At 44.5% G+C, this 16074-nt stretch overlaps 1 long non-coding RNA gene across 1 annotated transcript; it reads right to left on the reverse strand.

Moving 5' to 3' along the window:
- Positions 1-10830: 10830 nt before the first annotated feature.
- On the reverse strand, positions 10831-13843 carry LOC138284371 (uncharacterized). Its single transcript, XR_011201385.1, has 2 exons — positions 13706-13843; positions 10831-11453 (listed from the first exon to the last, which is right to left on the reverse strand). It is a non-coding gene; the product is annotated as an uncharacterized lncRNA (long non-coding RNA).
- Between the last annotated feature and the right edge of the window lie 2231 nt (positions 13844-16074).

The raw sequence follows: 16074 nt of genomic DNA on the forward strand, positions 1-16074 counted from the left end.
CTCTTCCCTGTCACAGGCACTCACTTTGCCCACCTACACAAGTGAGGTATCATTTTTACCGGGAGACTGAGGGGAATATTGGGTGGTAGGAAATGGGTCCCAGTGCAGTGATCCCACACAGAAATGTGGGAAAAATTTGATTTTTTAGGCTAAATTTTAGGTTTGCTGGGGATTCTGGGTAAGAAAACACTGGGGGATCCACGCAAGTCACACCTCCCTGGACTCCCTCGGTGTCTAGTTTTCAGAAATGTCTGGGTTTGGTAGGTTTCCCTGTATGGCTGCCGAGCCCAGGACCAAAAACACAGGTGTACCCCCACCACCCACAAAAACAGGTAGTTTTGTATTTGATAATTTTGATGTGTCCAGATAGTGTTTTGGGGCATTTCCTTTTGCGGGCTCTAGGCCTACCCACACAAGTAAGGTACCATTTTTATCGGGAAACTTGGGGGAACGCTGGATGGAAGGAAATTTGTGGCTCCTCTCAGATTCCAGAACTTTCTGTCACCAAAATGTGAGAAAAAAAGTGTGTTTTTTGGACAAATTTTGAGGTTTGCAAAGGATTCTGGGTAACAGAACCTGGTGAGAGCCCCACAAGTCACCCCATCCTGGAGTCCGATAGATTTCTAGTTTTAAAAAATGCACAGGTTTGGTATGTTTCCCTAGGTCCCGGCTGAGCTAGAGGCCAAAATCCACAGCTAGGCACTCTGCAAAAAAACAGCTGTTTTCTTTGGGAAAATGTGATGTGTCCACATTGTGTTTTGGGGCATTTCCTGTCGCGGGAGCTAGGCCTACCAACACAAGTAAGGTACCATTTTTAATCGGGAGACTTGGGGAAACGCTGGGTGGAAGGAAATTTGTGGCTCCTCTCAGATCCCAGAACTTTCTATCACCGAAATGTGAAGAAAAAGTGTTTTTGACCATATTTTGAGGTTTGCAAAGGATTTTGGGCAACAGAACCTGGTGAGAGCCCCAGAAGTCACCCCATCCTGGAGTCCCCTAGACTTCTAGTTTGAAAAAATGTCCAGGTTTGCTAGGTTTCCTTAGGTGCTGCCTGAGCTAGAGGCCAAAATCCACAGCTAGGCACTTTCCAAAAAACATGTCTGTTTTCTTTGGGAAAATGTGATTCACATGCTAGTATGGGGACCCCAGAATTCAGAGCTGTGCAAATAACCACTGCTTCTCAACACCTTATCTTGTGCCCAATTTGAAAATACAAAGGTTTTCTTGATACCTATTTTTCACCCAATGAATTGCTGTATACCCGGTATAGAATGAAAACCCATTGCAAGGTGCAGCTCATTTATTGGCTCTGGGTACCTAGGGTTCTGGATAAACCTACAAACCCTATATATCCCCGCAACCAGAAGAGTCCAGCAGACGTAACGGTATTTTGCTTTCACAAATCTGACATCGCAGGAAAAAGTCAGAGTAAAACGTGGAGAAAAATGGCGCTTTTGTTTCAGCTCAATTTCAAGATTTGTTAATTTCAGCTGTTATTTTCTCTAGAAAGACTTTGTAGGATCTACACAAATGACCCCTTGTTGAATTCAGAATTTTGTCTACTTCTTAGAAATGTTTAGCTCTCCAGGATTCAGCATTGGTTTCTTACCCATTTCTGTCACTAACTGGAAGGAGGCTAAAAGCAAAAAATATTTTAGTAAAAATGGGGTATGTCACAGTAAAATGCCAAAATTGTGTTGAAAAATGTGGTTTTCTGATTCAAGTCTGCCTGTTCCTGAAAGCTGGGAAGATGGTGATTTTAGTACTGCAAACCCTTTGTTGATGCCATTTTCAGGGAAAAAATCATAAGACTTCTTCTGTAGTCCTTTTTTTCCCATTTTTTTTTTAAACAACATTTTCGCTGTATTTTGGCTAATTTCTTGGTCTACTCCGGGAGAACCCACAAACTGGGTAGCTTATGCGGACAAAAAGTTATGAGGGGCTAAGCGCGAACTGCCCCAAATAGCCAACAAAATAGGCCTGGCACCTGAAGGGGGGGGGAGGCCTGGCAGCAAAGGGGTTACTACTATAGTATTTAACATTATTTCATTAATAAGTCGACAGGTGGCGCTCAAACATCACAAGCTATCCACGAAGCCTATGCCTAATGTAGTTCCATTTTTTTTTTTTTTTTTAACCACCACCAAAGATTTTGTCGTTTTAGGGTCTTATTAGAAAAGATGAGCTTTGGTACAGCAAGCAATAGTAAATTTGAAATGCAGCTAAGCTCAGCTCGTTCCTAAACTTTCGTTCCTAAACTTTCCTAAATAAAATAAACGGTCCAGAAACAAATTGATAAAACAGCGTGTCACACGTGCGATAAAACCTGTGTGTGAACAGCGGTACATATTCAATCCATTTGACAATAAAAAAAAATTTTTTATCCAAGGTGGGGGGTACAGGAGAAGCACATTGTGTGAAAACACAAATATTTTGTCGAATCAAGAGATGCACTGAGGGAACCAATATCGCAGTGGAGCCCGAGTCCCTCTCGCAGAGTTATTCCTGAAGGCTCTTTCATTTCTACGTTGATCACTTAAGGTAATGTGACCGCTGCACTTCCAAACTAGACCTAAAAATGTTCTTCCGGAGAGGGTATATCATCTTGTAAGGCTAGAAATCCACCTCACAATTTAATGGGAGCAAAAGAAGAGAAGCAATTTTCTATTAGCTTTAGCCAAAAAAAACGATTTCATTTTAAAGCTTGTACGTTTTTTCTTTGCGGTTTTAATACACTCAAGACCAGATTTACAACAAACTGGAGCAGCGTGGTGCTGCGCCAAAATCAGCAGTGCTTCTGCGAAAGTTGTGAAATGCAGGAATGCGCCAGATTTATAAAAATTTTGGCGCACCCCTGCATTTCCATCAGCGCCAACTCTAAATTTTGCTGCCAGCATCTACACAGGCATTCTTGCACCATAGTGCCAAGGGAGTCTTCGTTGAGAGGATTGATTGTTTATGTGGAGGAAGGTGTCCCTTCCTGCACATAATCCACAATGACAATTTGGCACTTCTATGTGTGCTGTATAATGCAGCACACATAAAAGTACCAAACAACATTTCTGAATGATGGTTTATGTGCAGGAAGGGACTGTGAGGAGGTTATTTACAAGGGACACCTTCCTGCACATAAACAATCAAGTTGCACCATGCTAACACCACCCCTAGGGTGATTCTTGTAAATCTGCTGCAGTATCAAAACCAATAGGTGTTGCGGTGGAACGCCCACAGCAACACCCATTGCATGCCCCTCTGATGCAGAAAACTGCGTCGGGGAGCATATTTACAAGGCAGCGTTAAGACACAAAAAGTGGCTTAGCGCAACCTTGTAAATATGCGTAATGCACAGCGCCACCGGAACACCACAAAAAGTGATGCTCCGGTGGCACTATGGGGTTTGTAAATATGCCCCGTAGTTTACTTCTCCACTTTAGTACTCCTAACTCACCACTAGCTGTAGGTGCAGCTAAATGCCAAAGGCTATCCCCCCCACAGTCCTTCCCCTGTTAGTGTTTCCAGTCCCCCACCGCCCCCCACCAGGGTACACGGGAATGGTGTAGGTTATTTACATTTCTGACACTCTTTTCTTCTTGTGGACCCCTTAGGGACACTGCTGGGAAGCCGAGTTAGTTATCGAGTCAGCACACGTACATAGTCACTCATGATTCACCCAGCAACAGCTGCCACTTCTAACCCATGCAGCTAATGTAATCAAGGTCACGCCTTTAACTGCAAACAGTACTTAGACCATAAAGACTCCGGATCATAGAGACATCACAATTCCACCCTGTCCCCAGTACAAGGACAGCGCAAATCTGACAATAACATTTCTAATGACTTATATATTTTAAAGACCCGAAGGTTGAAAGGGTCAGACATATACAGGTTTCGCTGGATTCTGGTCTTCTCCGTGCATGTTCAATGCAAAATCACATCAATACAATCTGGAGTACCTTCTAGGAGTGATTCCAATACCGAGAATGCCAATCCATAAGAGCACAGTGGAATTCTCAGATAATACAGATACAATGAAAGCGGGCGGCATGGGATGTCTATTTGTCAGTCGCAGTAATTGACAAATTCTATAAAAAAATGTTCACCACTCCGTTGTCAGCCTTTCCCCAGCTACCGAGACAACATCCCTTTGCTTGCTTCACGTGCTAACGTGAAATGCAAGTGTCTTAGATTCCGGGTGAAAGGGGCCATCCAGTAAAGTACAGTTCTTTCTACCCAGTCCTGCCCCTCTAACAATCACCCATGACACGAATTCCAGAATATACCTTTGTTTTATGATTTTGAGACCTCTTGTGACATCACCTCTAAAAAGCATCATGTTAGGTGAAAAGGTAGACAATGGCAGTACGTTTTGGGGAGCCTGTTGTGTCTTCTTGCTAAGAAGATGTCACCTATCCTTGGCGGGGCCATCCTTAGAATGTATGTAACTGTATCTATAGAGATTAAAGTTGGAGTAATTTAGCTGTAGTCCTGGATTTTTTGCTGCAGATACACTACAAAGACACAGGCGCATCAAAGGAAACTGCAACAAGACACACTTTTGTGTGCCGGGAAACCAGTCAGCCAAATTTCTCGAACTTTCCTTATTTTGCCATTCATTCGTGCCCATTTACAGGCCCCACTTCATGTCTCGTTTCAAAAGTCACGCAGACTCCTGTCCAGCACACCACGCCTAATCCCGTCAGCTTTTCTTTAAGCAGACAGTACAACAGGAGAGCCAGTATCACTATGGTTCAGAGGGTCACCAAAACACTTGGGGACGGTGTCCTGGGGGGGGGTGGGCGCCTGCACGCCATGGAGCTTTACAACTGATTCTCTCTTCTCTACTGAGAATCTTTCACACTTAGGCTTGGCAGGTGCCCCTCTGTTCCCCATACACCTCCCACGGTTGATATAAAATAGAACATCTCTACATTTTGGAATAAGAATATTCTACATTAGTAAACAAAGAAACATTCAGGCATTGATCTTTATGTAAAGCACATTCTAGCTCTATAACAGAATTAGCCCTCCCTACCAGACAACACATTAAGCAACAAAAATAGGGGTTAAGGGACTCTTCTATTAACATTAATCAATAAAATTCATTACAATTGTACTAGGTTACTTATATTACTTATGTCTAATTTCTTAAAATAAATCACTTCGTGTTAGGAAAGTAAAGACACTTCAAGTATCAATCTCTTCACAGCTGGTGCTACATCTGACTTCCACACCCTAAAAATGTGTTTTGGGCCACAATTACCCATGAAATCTGACTATACGTAAATTGTTTTCATTAACAAATCATGCAGTAATATCATCAGAGGACAGGATGTGCATCAAAACTACCTCAAACCATCCCAATTAAAAGGTACGTAGGCAGTTCTTTTTTTGTTCTAATATTTTTATTGCATTTTAGAATTACACAATAGACATACAGACACAAATATCAATGCATGCTAATGCGGGTGCTCAAAAGCACGGTATTACAAGGCAGTAAACCATACATACGGTGAAACTGCTAGGAACGGTGGTTAAAATGTACTAAATGTACAAAGGTATTAAACTAGATATAGCACAGCACATTATAACTGCTAAACTTGCTTTTCATTCAAAACTGAGATAACTGAATTAGGGGTATGGTCCTTGGGAATGCATAAGAAACAAGGTATTAAGACACCAACTATGTGAGGTCATGAACAAGAATAGTGGTGGGGAAAGCAGGTTAGAGGGAGAGATAGAAATGAAAGAGGATGTATGCAGTCCTAAAACAGAATGTCTGATACAACCATATTTCAGGGCAGTTGTAAAGCAGAATGTCTGATACAACCACACCATCTTTTAAGACAGTTCGAAAGCAGAATGCCTAATACAACCATCTTTCAAGGCAGTCCTAAAGCAGAATGCCTAATACAACCATCTTTCAAGGCAGTCCTAAAGCAGAATGCCTGATACAACCATCTTTCAAGGCAGTCCTAAAGCTGACTGCCTGATACAACCATCTTTCAAGGCAGTCCTAAAGTGGAATACCTGATACAACCATCTTTCAAGGCAGTCCTAAAGCTGAATGCTTTCTTTCAATGAAGATCTAAAGCAGAATGCCTGATACAACCATCTTTCAAGGCAATTGCAAAGCAGAATGCCTGATACAACCATCTTTCAAGGCAGTTGCAAAGCAGAATGCCTGATACAACCATATTTTAGGGCAGTTGTAAAGCAGAATACTTGATACAACCATCTTTTAAGGCTGCGTTTTTGATGTTCCTCACCTGTCTTGTTCCATGTGCGCTCAAGCCGTTTATGTCACACAGAGTTTTTAATATGTAAATTACGTGGATAATATCCATTACATTGTCTCTTCTTTGTTACATTAATTAAGTAGGAGGAATTCGGTCTCCAGTTAACCCTCGCGAACCCCTGACTACAGTTGTTCCAAACTTTCTTTCCTGCTTGAACAGCCTCCACTCTTAGGACCTCCTGTCCTGGAGGTTGGTGACAGGGGATGACCTACTCTGGAGCATAAGTAAGCATCATGGGCTCCACCACAACTAATAAATGCAACCGAGAGTAGAAGAGATAGTGGAAATGAGTACCCAATTGTAATCTAGACATTAACCATCCCTCATCAGTTCCTTCTATTCATTAAGGGTAGGGAGCTACTCAAGCTTCCAAATGATAGGAAGACAGCCCCAGAGCACACCCGAAACTGACACAGCACCATGAAATATAACCAGCCAGAATTAGGAGTCAACAAACCAGAACAGACCACACAGATCACCTCACCCTCAGGGCAGCCGTGACCCTGCCATCAGAGAGGGAGAGGCCTGGGAGTACCAGAGTACAGGCACAAAAGTAAAGAGCCTAAATCCAGTGACTTAAAAATTATAAGGGCAGTCATGAAAAGAGAAAGAGGGGCTGGCCAGGAGAATGTCAGAAGAGTTAGTAGTAGGGCCGAAACACCCCAGACCCCAAGATCCAAATGCCAATACAACAAACGCACAGGCAAGGATGAGACAACCCCACAGGAATCCAAGCACCAGAGGTGTTGAAAGAGCCAGGCCTACCCCGAATACAACGAAGTCAAGACACCCATGAGGAATCCAGTGAATTGAAAACATCGGACACTGTAAATGTAACCCAAGTAAAGATTCAAAGCCTGAAAGGTCACCCATTGTGGTGAGCAGTCCTGCCCACGGGGCACCAGAAAAAATCCGGCACGACCAAACCAACAGTCAAGGACAACCAGGGAATAGATCTTACAGGCACAGAAAAAGCAAACAATCCACCCCCTCATTCAAGAATAACTATTATCAACTGACGATACAATGAGGCAGAAAAAGGCATTCGGTACTGGGCAAACAAACCCCAAGCACAGGCCACAAGCCACTCTGATGACATGCACTAAATTCTCAAAATATCCATATTAACAATGTGCATAATGAAAAGGAACTGGATGCTGCACAAGATTTTTTAAATAAACAGTTCCAACAATCAAATTTGGTCTTTAAAATCTCCTGGATCTATACAGCGGCTAAGAATTCCTGGACATACACTTCAAACGTGTATTCTCTTTCTGCAAGCTACCGTGCTTGCAAATTGTTGGTTGTTGCCCATAGCTTATCTCATGGGAAATGATGGTCGAAAATGGGATAAAAGGAAGTCCAGGTGCCTTACCTCCCCGCAGGTAACTCCCACTCTCCATATTCCACATGGCTCAGTAAGGTGCACTTCTCTGGACAGAAGGCTCCAGGAACGGTAGTCTGCTGTCAGTAATCTAACCTACAACATGACTTGTGGTTTTGGTGCACACTTGGGAAATCGTCCCTGCCTCATATCTGAGGTTCCATCAAGCAGAGGGAGAGATCACCGGAAGGTGTTCAAGATGTGCCTCTCGAAGTTGAAGCCCTTTTCATGGGGTGATGAGACATGCATTGCCCGTGTTGACACGTGAAGTAAAAGCTTTACATTCATTCAGACATTGAGCATTTATGCAGCGAACACCACTAGTCTCTCTACGTGACCACTGAGAGTCACCCAGGGCGGAACCGTTAAAAGTAGTTTTATTTTTATCTTTGACAAGATTGGCCCAATTCTGAAGGTTTGCTTCAAAGATTACTTTGATGCACCCATACCCATATTTAGCAGGGCCATCACTGACAGTCCCTGCTGACTGGCTGCAATGATTCAACACAGAATCATTACCAACCCCCAACCAGCTCCTTAATGTGTTGCTTTATGTAAATCAAAGTGCCAATTCTAATTTAAAAGATTTGCATCAAATTCGAATACTATATTACCACATTAAACAATGCTCCTAACGTCTGGATCCAATGTGCACTGGTCAGTAGGTAATAGAGAGAAATAATCAACTTACAGCTGACAGAGAAGACATGTACGTGAGGACTGCACAGTATGGAGTGCTTGCTGCACAGGGAGGTTAAAGAGTAGTTGCCACTTCCACTGGTTGGCTACCTCTGCAGAGGGCCCTCCCAAAGCTCCATATGTATAGATCGTCTGGTTCAAGGTGTGTTTAGCTTTATCACCAAGCAAGAAGAAGGACAAAAGGAGGTCTACGCTAATCACACCAAACACTTTCAGTGGTGTGAAAACACAATGCCTCACGCACTTCTTTTGAATTCTTGACTACCAGTTGTTCCTTGTGCAAGAAATCTTCTCTCCAATCAACAGGTCCCTCAGCTGAGTTCCCACGTGGCACACAATAGCTCTGTGTGATTCCAAACTCTGGCTGGATGAGATCTAATTAGCCTCATATCTGCAACGTGCCTTGCAGGCAACGATCACCCAGAAAGTGGTTGGACAGCAGGTGCAAGAGTTAATAAGGGTAAATCAGCTGCTTGGCAGTGCCCCATCTGGCACTAGGCTAAAGCGTCGAACCAACACCACTTTGTCTGATCACACTGAATGCCTTCTCAGGGCAATGGACAAAGCCATGCCTTTAAAACCATCAGCCACAGAGCCCCCCCACACAGCTCTTTACTGCACCTGTGTACTTGGTGCATTTCAGACGTGAACACTATGGTCTAGTCCCACTTCCCCGGCCTCGATTAACGCTGATTTCATCCATCCACTGCTGTTTCTTTAGCATAAAGGCGCTTTGCCACTCCTCCGGGCTGACTGGAAGTTTCCAATTCAATCTCCCCAATCGCATTCAGTAGATTGGCAAGATTCCTAGCCAATATATATATTTTTTTTAATAAAGCGTTAAGAACTATCTCCTCCCCCCTCCCTCCCGGCAGCACCGTTTCAGATCCAGAGAAAGACTCCTTCTCACTGCTATTCAATAACAGGGAGTATTGACTTCCACTTTTAGAAACCTGAAGCAAAACCACTTTTTGACACTTGGCGGTGGAATTTTTCTTTAAAAAACGAGATAAAATTTTTACATGAGAAGAATAATTAAGTTTCTTCAGACAGAGGGATTGTAATGTTCCCTTGTTAAAAGAGGGCAGGCGAGATCGCTTATTTTCTTGGGTATTCATTCTGCTAGGCCTACTGTGCAAAATTAAGTGGCAGGTTCTAAATTCCACATTAGGTCAACTCAGGCTTCATCTTTCTGAGTTTTATAAAAGAAGTAGCAAGACGTTGGAAAATGTGGACGATAAGAATACCATTACTAAACATCCAAGTCAGTTTGCGGTTTGCACTCCCTGGCAAATACTTTTAGCAACCAAAACTTAAGGTTCCCATAGTGTTCCACCCCTCAAGGGCTTGAGGTTTTTGGAAAAAACTGTGGCTGAAAATTAAGGATTGGTTTACTTTCTGCCTTTCGGCAACATCCTAACGTTTTGCACCACAGTGGTGTGCATCGTGTCAGAACAACCATCGGGGCCATTTATGACAGCTCTCAAGGTTAGTACACTACACGCAGTAACTTCACAACTTAAAAAACAACCTAAAAATCTAGGATGTCATCAATATCTATTTTGAATGTGATAGATAACCTTTCACGAGGAACATGTAAGCGTGAGCTGAATCTTACAAAAAGCTCTGTATTTGCTGAGATACTCCAGCAAGTTTGCGGAAACACAGTGCAGCTCAGAAATGACTAGTCTTAGCAGGTTGAACTTGTGATCAAAGATGCTTCAAAAATAAATAAATAAACGTTGCAGCTGACTCCTTAAACCCCAGTCAAATCAGCTAATGCCAAACAGGGCCTCCCTCCCACCATCTCCCCGGAAAGTGTCTAACAACGAGGTATCTTCCCAATGCACTCCCTCCTACGAACAGATTAAACCCCACTTTCATTAAAAAAAAAAAGTACGGTGTCACATGTAATAAAAACACTTTGTATAAAAAGCAGAGTTCGAATTGAAGAGCTGGGATGTCATCGAAGACCACAGCCAGGCTGATGTAAAGGGACATCAGTACATACCTTGAAGGACTCCTAACAGTGAGAGGCTGGTAGTAATAAAGAAGTCAGCGACAAATAACATTCGGATACTGACTCACTGCTCTCAAACGAAAGGCTACACGTTGGGAGAAAATCTGTGATTCCATCCTGTCAACTTGGTTTTCTTTTACGGTTTTCTCTGCTTGACAGCCCTAGCCAAAACAGAGTAAAATAATACCCCCATTCCTGCTCATTGTAGAATGGGCCAAATGTATACATCTTACACTTTGTCCATCGTAAGACTGCTTTTCTTTCCCTGTCTAGGAATAAAAACCAAGGTCAAAAATACGATTCATACCCTTGACAGTGCAGCCGGTAAGCTAATTGAAACCTCGAGCCGGGACCACGTGACTTCAGTGACCACAGTTAGAACGGACATTTTTTCTAAAACCATGAATAAAATCCACATAGCCATCAATGCATCTCGTTGAGGCAATTAATTAAAGATAAAAAAACATCAATACATTTCAATCCCAGCCTTCCAGTGTGCCAGGACATCCAATGGGCGTCCGATGCATCGGCACTCCACCATCAGAGCAGACCTGTCACAGAACAAGAAGCCACAGTGGGGACAACTGCACCCAGGTCAGATCACACGTCTGCAATGCTGTAACTCCCAGGTTGGACACACCTGCAGGCTGAAAGTTCTTGGTATCCTTGTCATGCTGGTTCTCCTGCTCTAGCTTCCTCATTGTATGTGCCCCATTTATGACACCAGCATGAGGTTATGCCACCCTTAACTACTGGGCTGCCTCTTACTTTAGTTTCAGTTTTACAAATCTATTTGTGCCCAATTCATTTGGATGTTCACAATGGTTCCACTTTACTGAGTCATCGTGCTGCACAGTGATGTGGTATTTTAAAACAGTCTGCTGTTAGTTCTCCAAGAGGTTTGCAAGGGCGGATCCAGTGACATCCTAAAAGCAGGTTAGCCGCTGTCACACGCACAGTGGAATGTCAGACACAACGCAATGTGCATTAGGCAGTGGCTCACCTGCTCCTGGAGATAGGAAAGATGACACTGAGGTGGGCGGACGAGCTGCATCTGAAACAAAAGAGAGAAGTGTGAGTGAAACTATACCATGCCAGTGCCTTCAATCCCATCACACTGTACACAGAAGACCATTTGACTCATTTTTTATATTTGCGACAGAATTTTACGGTGCATCAACTCAGCTAAAACACTACAGTTAAATCCATCACAAACCCCAAAGAAAACCCCACACTAGTGGAGATCTGCAGGCTTCTGCCAACACAGCAGATCAACAGGGAAGGCCTCAGTCATCTCCAAGTGACACTCCTCCTCTTTGCTAGTACGACTTCTATCAGTTTCACTGTGGACTTTTACTTCCACTTACTCTATGGTACCCCAGAAAATCTATGCACAGTAGCTCTAAAACATCAGATACTGTCGCCTCAGACAAGTTAAACGGAGCTACCACACCAGACAAAAAAATGAAGGGAAAAGAACAAAACCACAACCCCCACCCACCCCTATATCTGGGGTACCTATCTTTAGTGCAGCAGGGGAGTGAGAGATCAACTGTACCCAATTCAAGTGTTAAGCACCGAACCAGGGGTTCTGGCTGGAATGGTTCATGCTTGCATTAGGGTTCATGGCACCGTTGCTACACGAGTGCACCTACATAAACATCGCACACACAAGTCTTACGTGAAGAGTTCATGTACAGTCATTCATGCAGTGCATGTTCCGGCCAATCAATACCTAGATCCCAAAGAAACTCCGACCACAGCTCTCGCACACCCCTCCAAAAGCAATGCATTTTAAAACAAGCCCCTGTATACCCATCTACAGCTCCCCTAGACGTTACTGTCAAGCCCGACAACCCCTCACTGAAACTAATGACACCCTTCGCAATTACTACACAGTATTGCCCCTCAATCCAGACCTAATCTCTATCCCCACTGAACTGCTCAGCTGCCTCCCCCGCCCTCTCCGGACCCACACCCATGCCAGACTTCCCATACCCCCGGACCCACACACACCCATGCCATGCATAAGCTGTAGAAATGCTGGTCCCTCCCTCGCTGGACATCCATCCACACAACACCGCCCCCATACACACCCTATTCTCTCTCGCTACGCCCACCATAATTCTTCTTTGTAGCCGAAAATCAAAAACCATGCCCCGACCGCCCCTTTGAACGTTATACCTACTCTCCCCTAGTAATCCATGCTAAATGCCCGATAAGAAACTAGAAAGCATACATGATTCGCCCTCTACTGGCACGCTGATGAAGTAAAATATTTCCGCTGACCAGCTCGGTATCTAGGTCATCTGGTAAATATTTCTGCTGACCAGCTCAGTTTGTAGGTCATCTGTCAGCCACAAATCAACCTGCTCCGTTTCAACCTGTAGACTCTGTGAGAGAGTTTCAACTGACGTTCTCGAACTGGTCGCAAACTTGTCAGACTGAAAAGAGAGAGGCTCCGAGAAGGGCATTCACGAGGTGCACTAGCACCATCTGTAGCAACAACAGGGGCGGGTAAATTAAGGCGCGACATTTGAAGTATCGTCAAATGGGGGTCGGAATGGTGTTAGGGGACATGCAATGCTGCGCCATCGCACTGCAGACCTCAATTTCAGAGTGTCTAAGGGAGCATTCATCCATAAAGGATAGTTTTAAAAAGTTCCGCCCACAGAAAGGAACAGATTTATGAAAATAAATACATAAATACTGGAAACGTGACCAAAAGCATCAATAAGGCAGCTAGCGCTAAACGCAAACGGGCATAGCTACCATTGGTGCAGCACGTGCGGTGGTACTGGGGCACAGAGGGGCCCAACAAATCAATAATTGATGTATTTTACTACTAATAGCAGTCAAAGGGATCACCATGGCAGGCACATTTTTACTAAGTCATGCCGAACTAGGAAAACAATTTCAGGGAGATCACATGAATGAAATGGTGTAGTTGGATATTCTCGGGTAATCCCAAACCACAGTATCTGAAATGCTATTTGGCAAATGGAAGGGGTAGATTTCCTTTCCCGAGACGCAGAGGACCGAGGTTTTGCACCACGAGTGTTCTTTCATTTCGACTGAGATTAGCATTTAATGCCTCGCCAGCGCTACACATGCAATTTCAATATCTATACAGAGAGGAGCACTCGGTGATATGATTCTATATGTTCGTTTTAGAGTTTTTTAAAGATTTTAGGAGTGGCTTCATTCTTTAAGTACCATAAAGGGTTCGACGTTTAAGAGGGATACGAACTATTTATTTTTCTTACAAAGAGGGAACCGTGTTTTGAATATATATATCTCACTTACCCGCAGCTGGTGGCTAACTCTCTTTTTCCATCTCCCCTCTGCTTTCAGTCTGTGACAATTCCAGAGTGTTCACTCAGGTCCATTCCAGCCTTGAACTTGTCTCACTTCTTGTCCCAGAAACAGAAACCTGACCGCATCACATGCCTGTCGCGCAACCAACCCCGCACCACCCCTCCCAACCTATTAAATAATAAACAGGCCACCTAACCAATCAGACTGCTGAGCGACGGCTGAGACCCTGCCCACTCGGGGCGGCTGCCTATGGCATCAGCCAAGAGGCACGGCTTGCCGGGAAGTGGGGTTGGTGATGTACAGATGGAGTTTCTGCTGAAGTTGCGGCGCGTTCGTTTCTGCACGTCCTCGATTTAGGGCGGAACCATTATACCCCGCTACGGCGTACAGGATGGGACGAGGCCTCGCTACTTCCCTCCCTCGCATTCCACGTACAAGGTGTTGACAAGGGAGCTTGATTACGGATTCGCGGCTCTTCTGTGGTTGAAGGCTGGGCCTGTGCTAGCGGAGGTGACGCCCCCCGCTCGAAGCTCAGAGTGGTACTGCCGTGCCGGGTGGAAGGGTTTCTGCCATGAAGATGTTGTTGCTGCGCACGTAGCTCGGCTGCAGAGAGGCGTTGCGGGCACTCCTTCCTGCTGGGTCCCGTGCTTCTGACACAGGGCGCGCCCCGTGGAAAGTGCGTTGCTATAAATAGCGCAACATTAAGCATGCATAAAGGTATAGATGGATGTTATACTGGGGTAAGTATTCAAGTTTGCGTTCCCATTTGGCTGATGACGTAGGTTAGAATTCGTATATGTCGTCAGTCGGAGCGAACGGTGTGAGGTCACTGTGTCCGGGACACCGAGGTTTCCACGGTTCTGCCGAAAAGCTTACATAAAGGATTATCGTACTTGAAGGGAAAGAGTGTTCATTTCATTTTGGTGAAGATTTTCTCTGTTCGCAGCCGAACTTAACACTGGAGCAGAGCCCGCTGTTAGCTTTTAGCTCTTCTTCCTGTTACGCCGTGCCCAAGGTGAAGATACAAACTACATCGACCGCATTCTGCTGTGACCCCCACCATGTAAAAGCACAACAACCCACTTGTGTAGCGTCGAAAATAACTTTGTACAAGATATGAACTTTAAGACGGTGTTATAAGATGAGGCAAAGTTCAAACACGCATTTGCAATACAATAGGTCTTGCATTTGCTTGAGTTAGAGCTGTTGGCGTTATAAATGCATAACTGGACGTTACATGCCACATAAATTGGTCAACCCTGCCACATAATTTGGACCTTTCCGCTACATAATACCGGTGGCCCTGCATATAATTGAAGCACTTCTGTTTACCTTTGTTGGCGTGCCAGTCCTTGGTAAGTAAACTTACAAGGAGACGCGTATAGGTCGATGAACCTTTTGATTCGTATAGTATTCTTACCATAGTTTCAATACAGAATCAGAAATCAGTACACAATAGTCAATAACCATTGGTCAATTCAACAATCAATGGAGTTTGTAATTTACACATTAGTCAACACAGAAAAGTATGGGGTTCACCGATGTTATGGAGCTATTTTCACGAGAGATTATCCGTGGGCTCGTAGACCTCACTAGGTTTAAAGAAACGGGCAGTGTGGGTGCTGTGTAGGGTGAGTGAAGGAGAGTGGTATTTCCTTTACGGACTAGGTGGTCTCACACACTATATAGTGTCATGCTTCATCATTTGACCACCTAGCCCCACCCAGGTAAGACAGTGCCACCTGGGCGGACTCGACCTCACCATTAAAAGAACGGGAGGGAGTGTGTAAATATATATTAATCTGGAGATTGAGGGATCCAGCTAAGCTATGGAAATATAAAAACACCTAGGCAGTTACCTGTGTGTGATCTACACTTTTAATGGTGGTGTCTGCTGGTGTATTAAAAACAATGACGGGACACCTTGGTGAGAATGAGGACTCACTGGGTCGCCTATCTAAAAAACGGCCAACATGTTTCTGCCCACTGCTAAGAGCCAAGGAAGGTCTGGGGGCATTCTTCAGGGCCTAGGATCCCTAAACAGCTTGCAGTGTGCCAAAGGAAAAATCTCCCCTGAGATAGGGGGAGAACAGGAATATATTAGAACAAATAGGGGGGCCTACCTGAAGCAAGAAACTACCTCACGGAGGCTTTAATAACGTGAGGCAAATGGCCTCAAATTCCAGGAGGGGGAGTGTCCCCTTATAGTCACACTTTCATCAAAGGAGGCGCTCGCCGTGCGCCTGGACCGACCCCTCGCTGGACTGCTTGGTCACACTTACATCAAAGGAGGCGCTCGCTATGCGCCTAGACCGACCCCTCGCTGGACCGCTTGAGGTCCAGCGAGGGGTCGGTCT

This window comes from Pleurodeles waltl, chromosome 3_1, assembly GCF_031143425.1.
Source record: "Pleurodeles waltl isolate 20211129_DDA chromosome 3_1, aPleWal1.hap1.20221129, whole genome shotgun sequence".
NCBI classification, from domain to species: Eukaryota; Metazoa; Chordata; class Amphibia; order Caudata; family Salamandridae; genus Pleurodeles; species Pleurodeles waltl.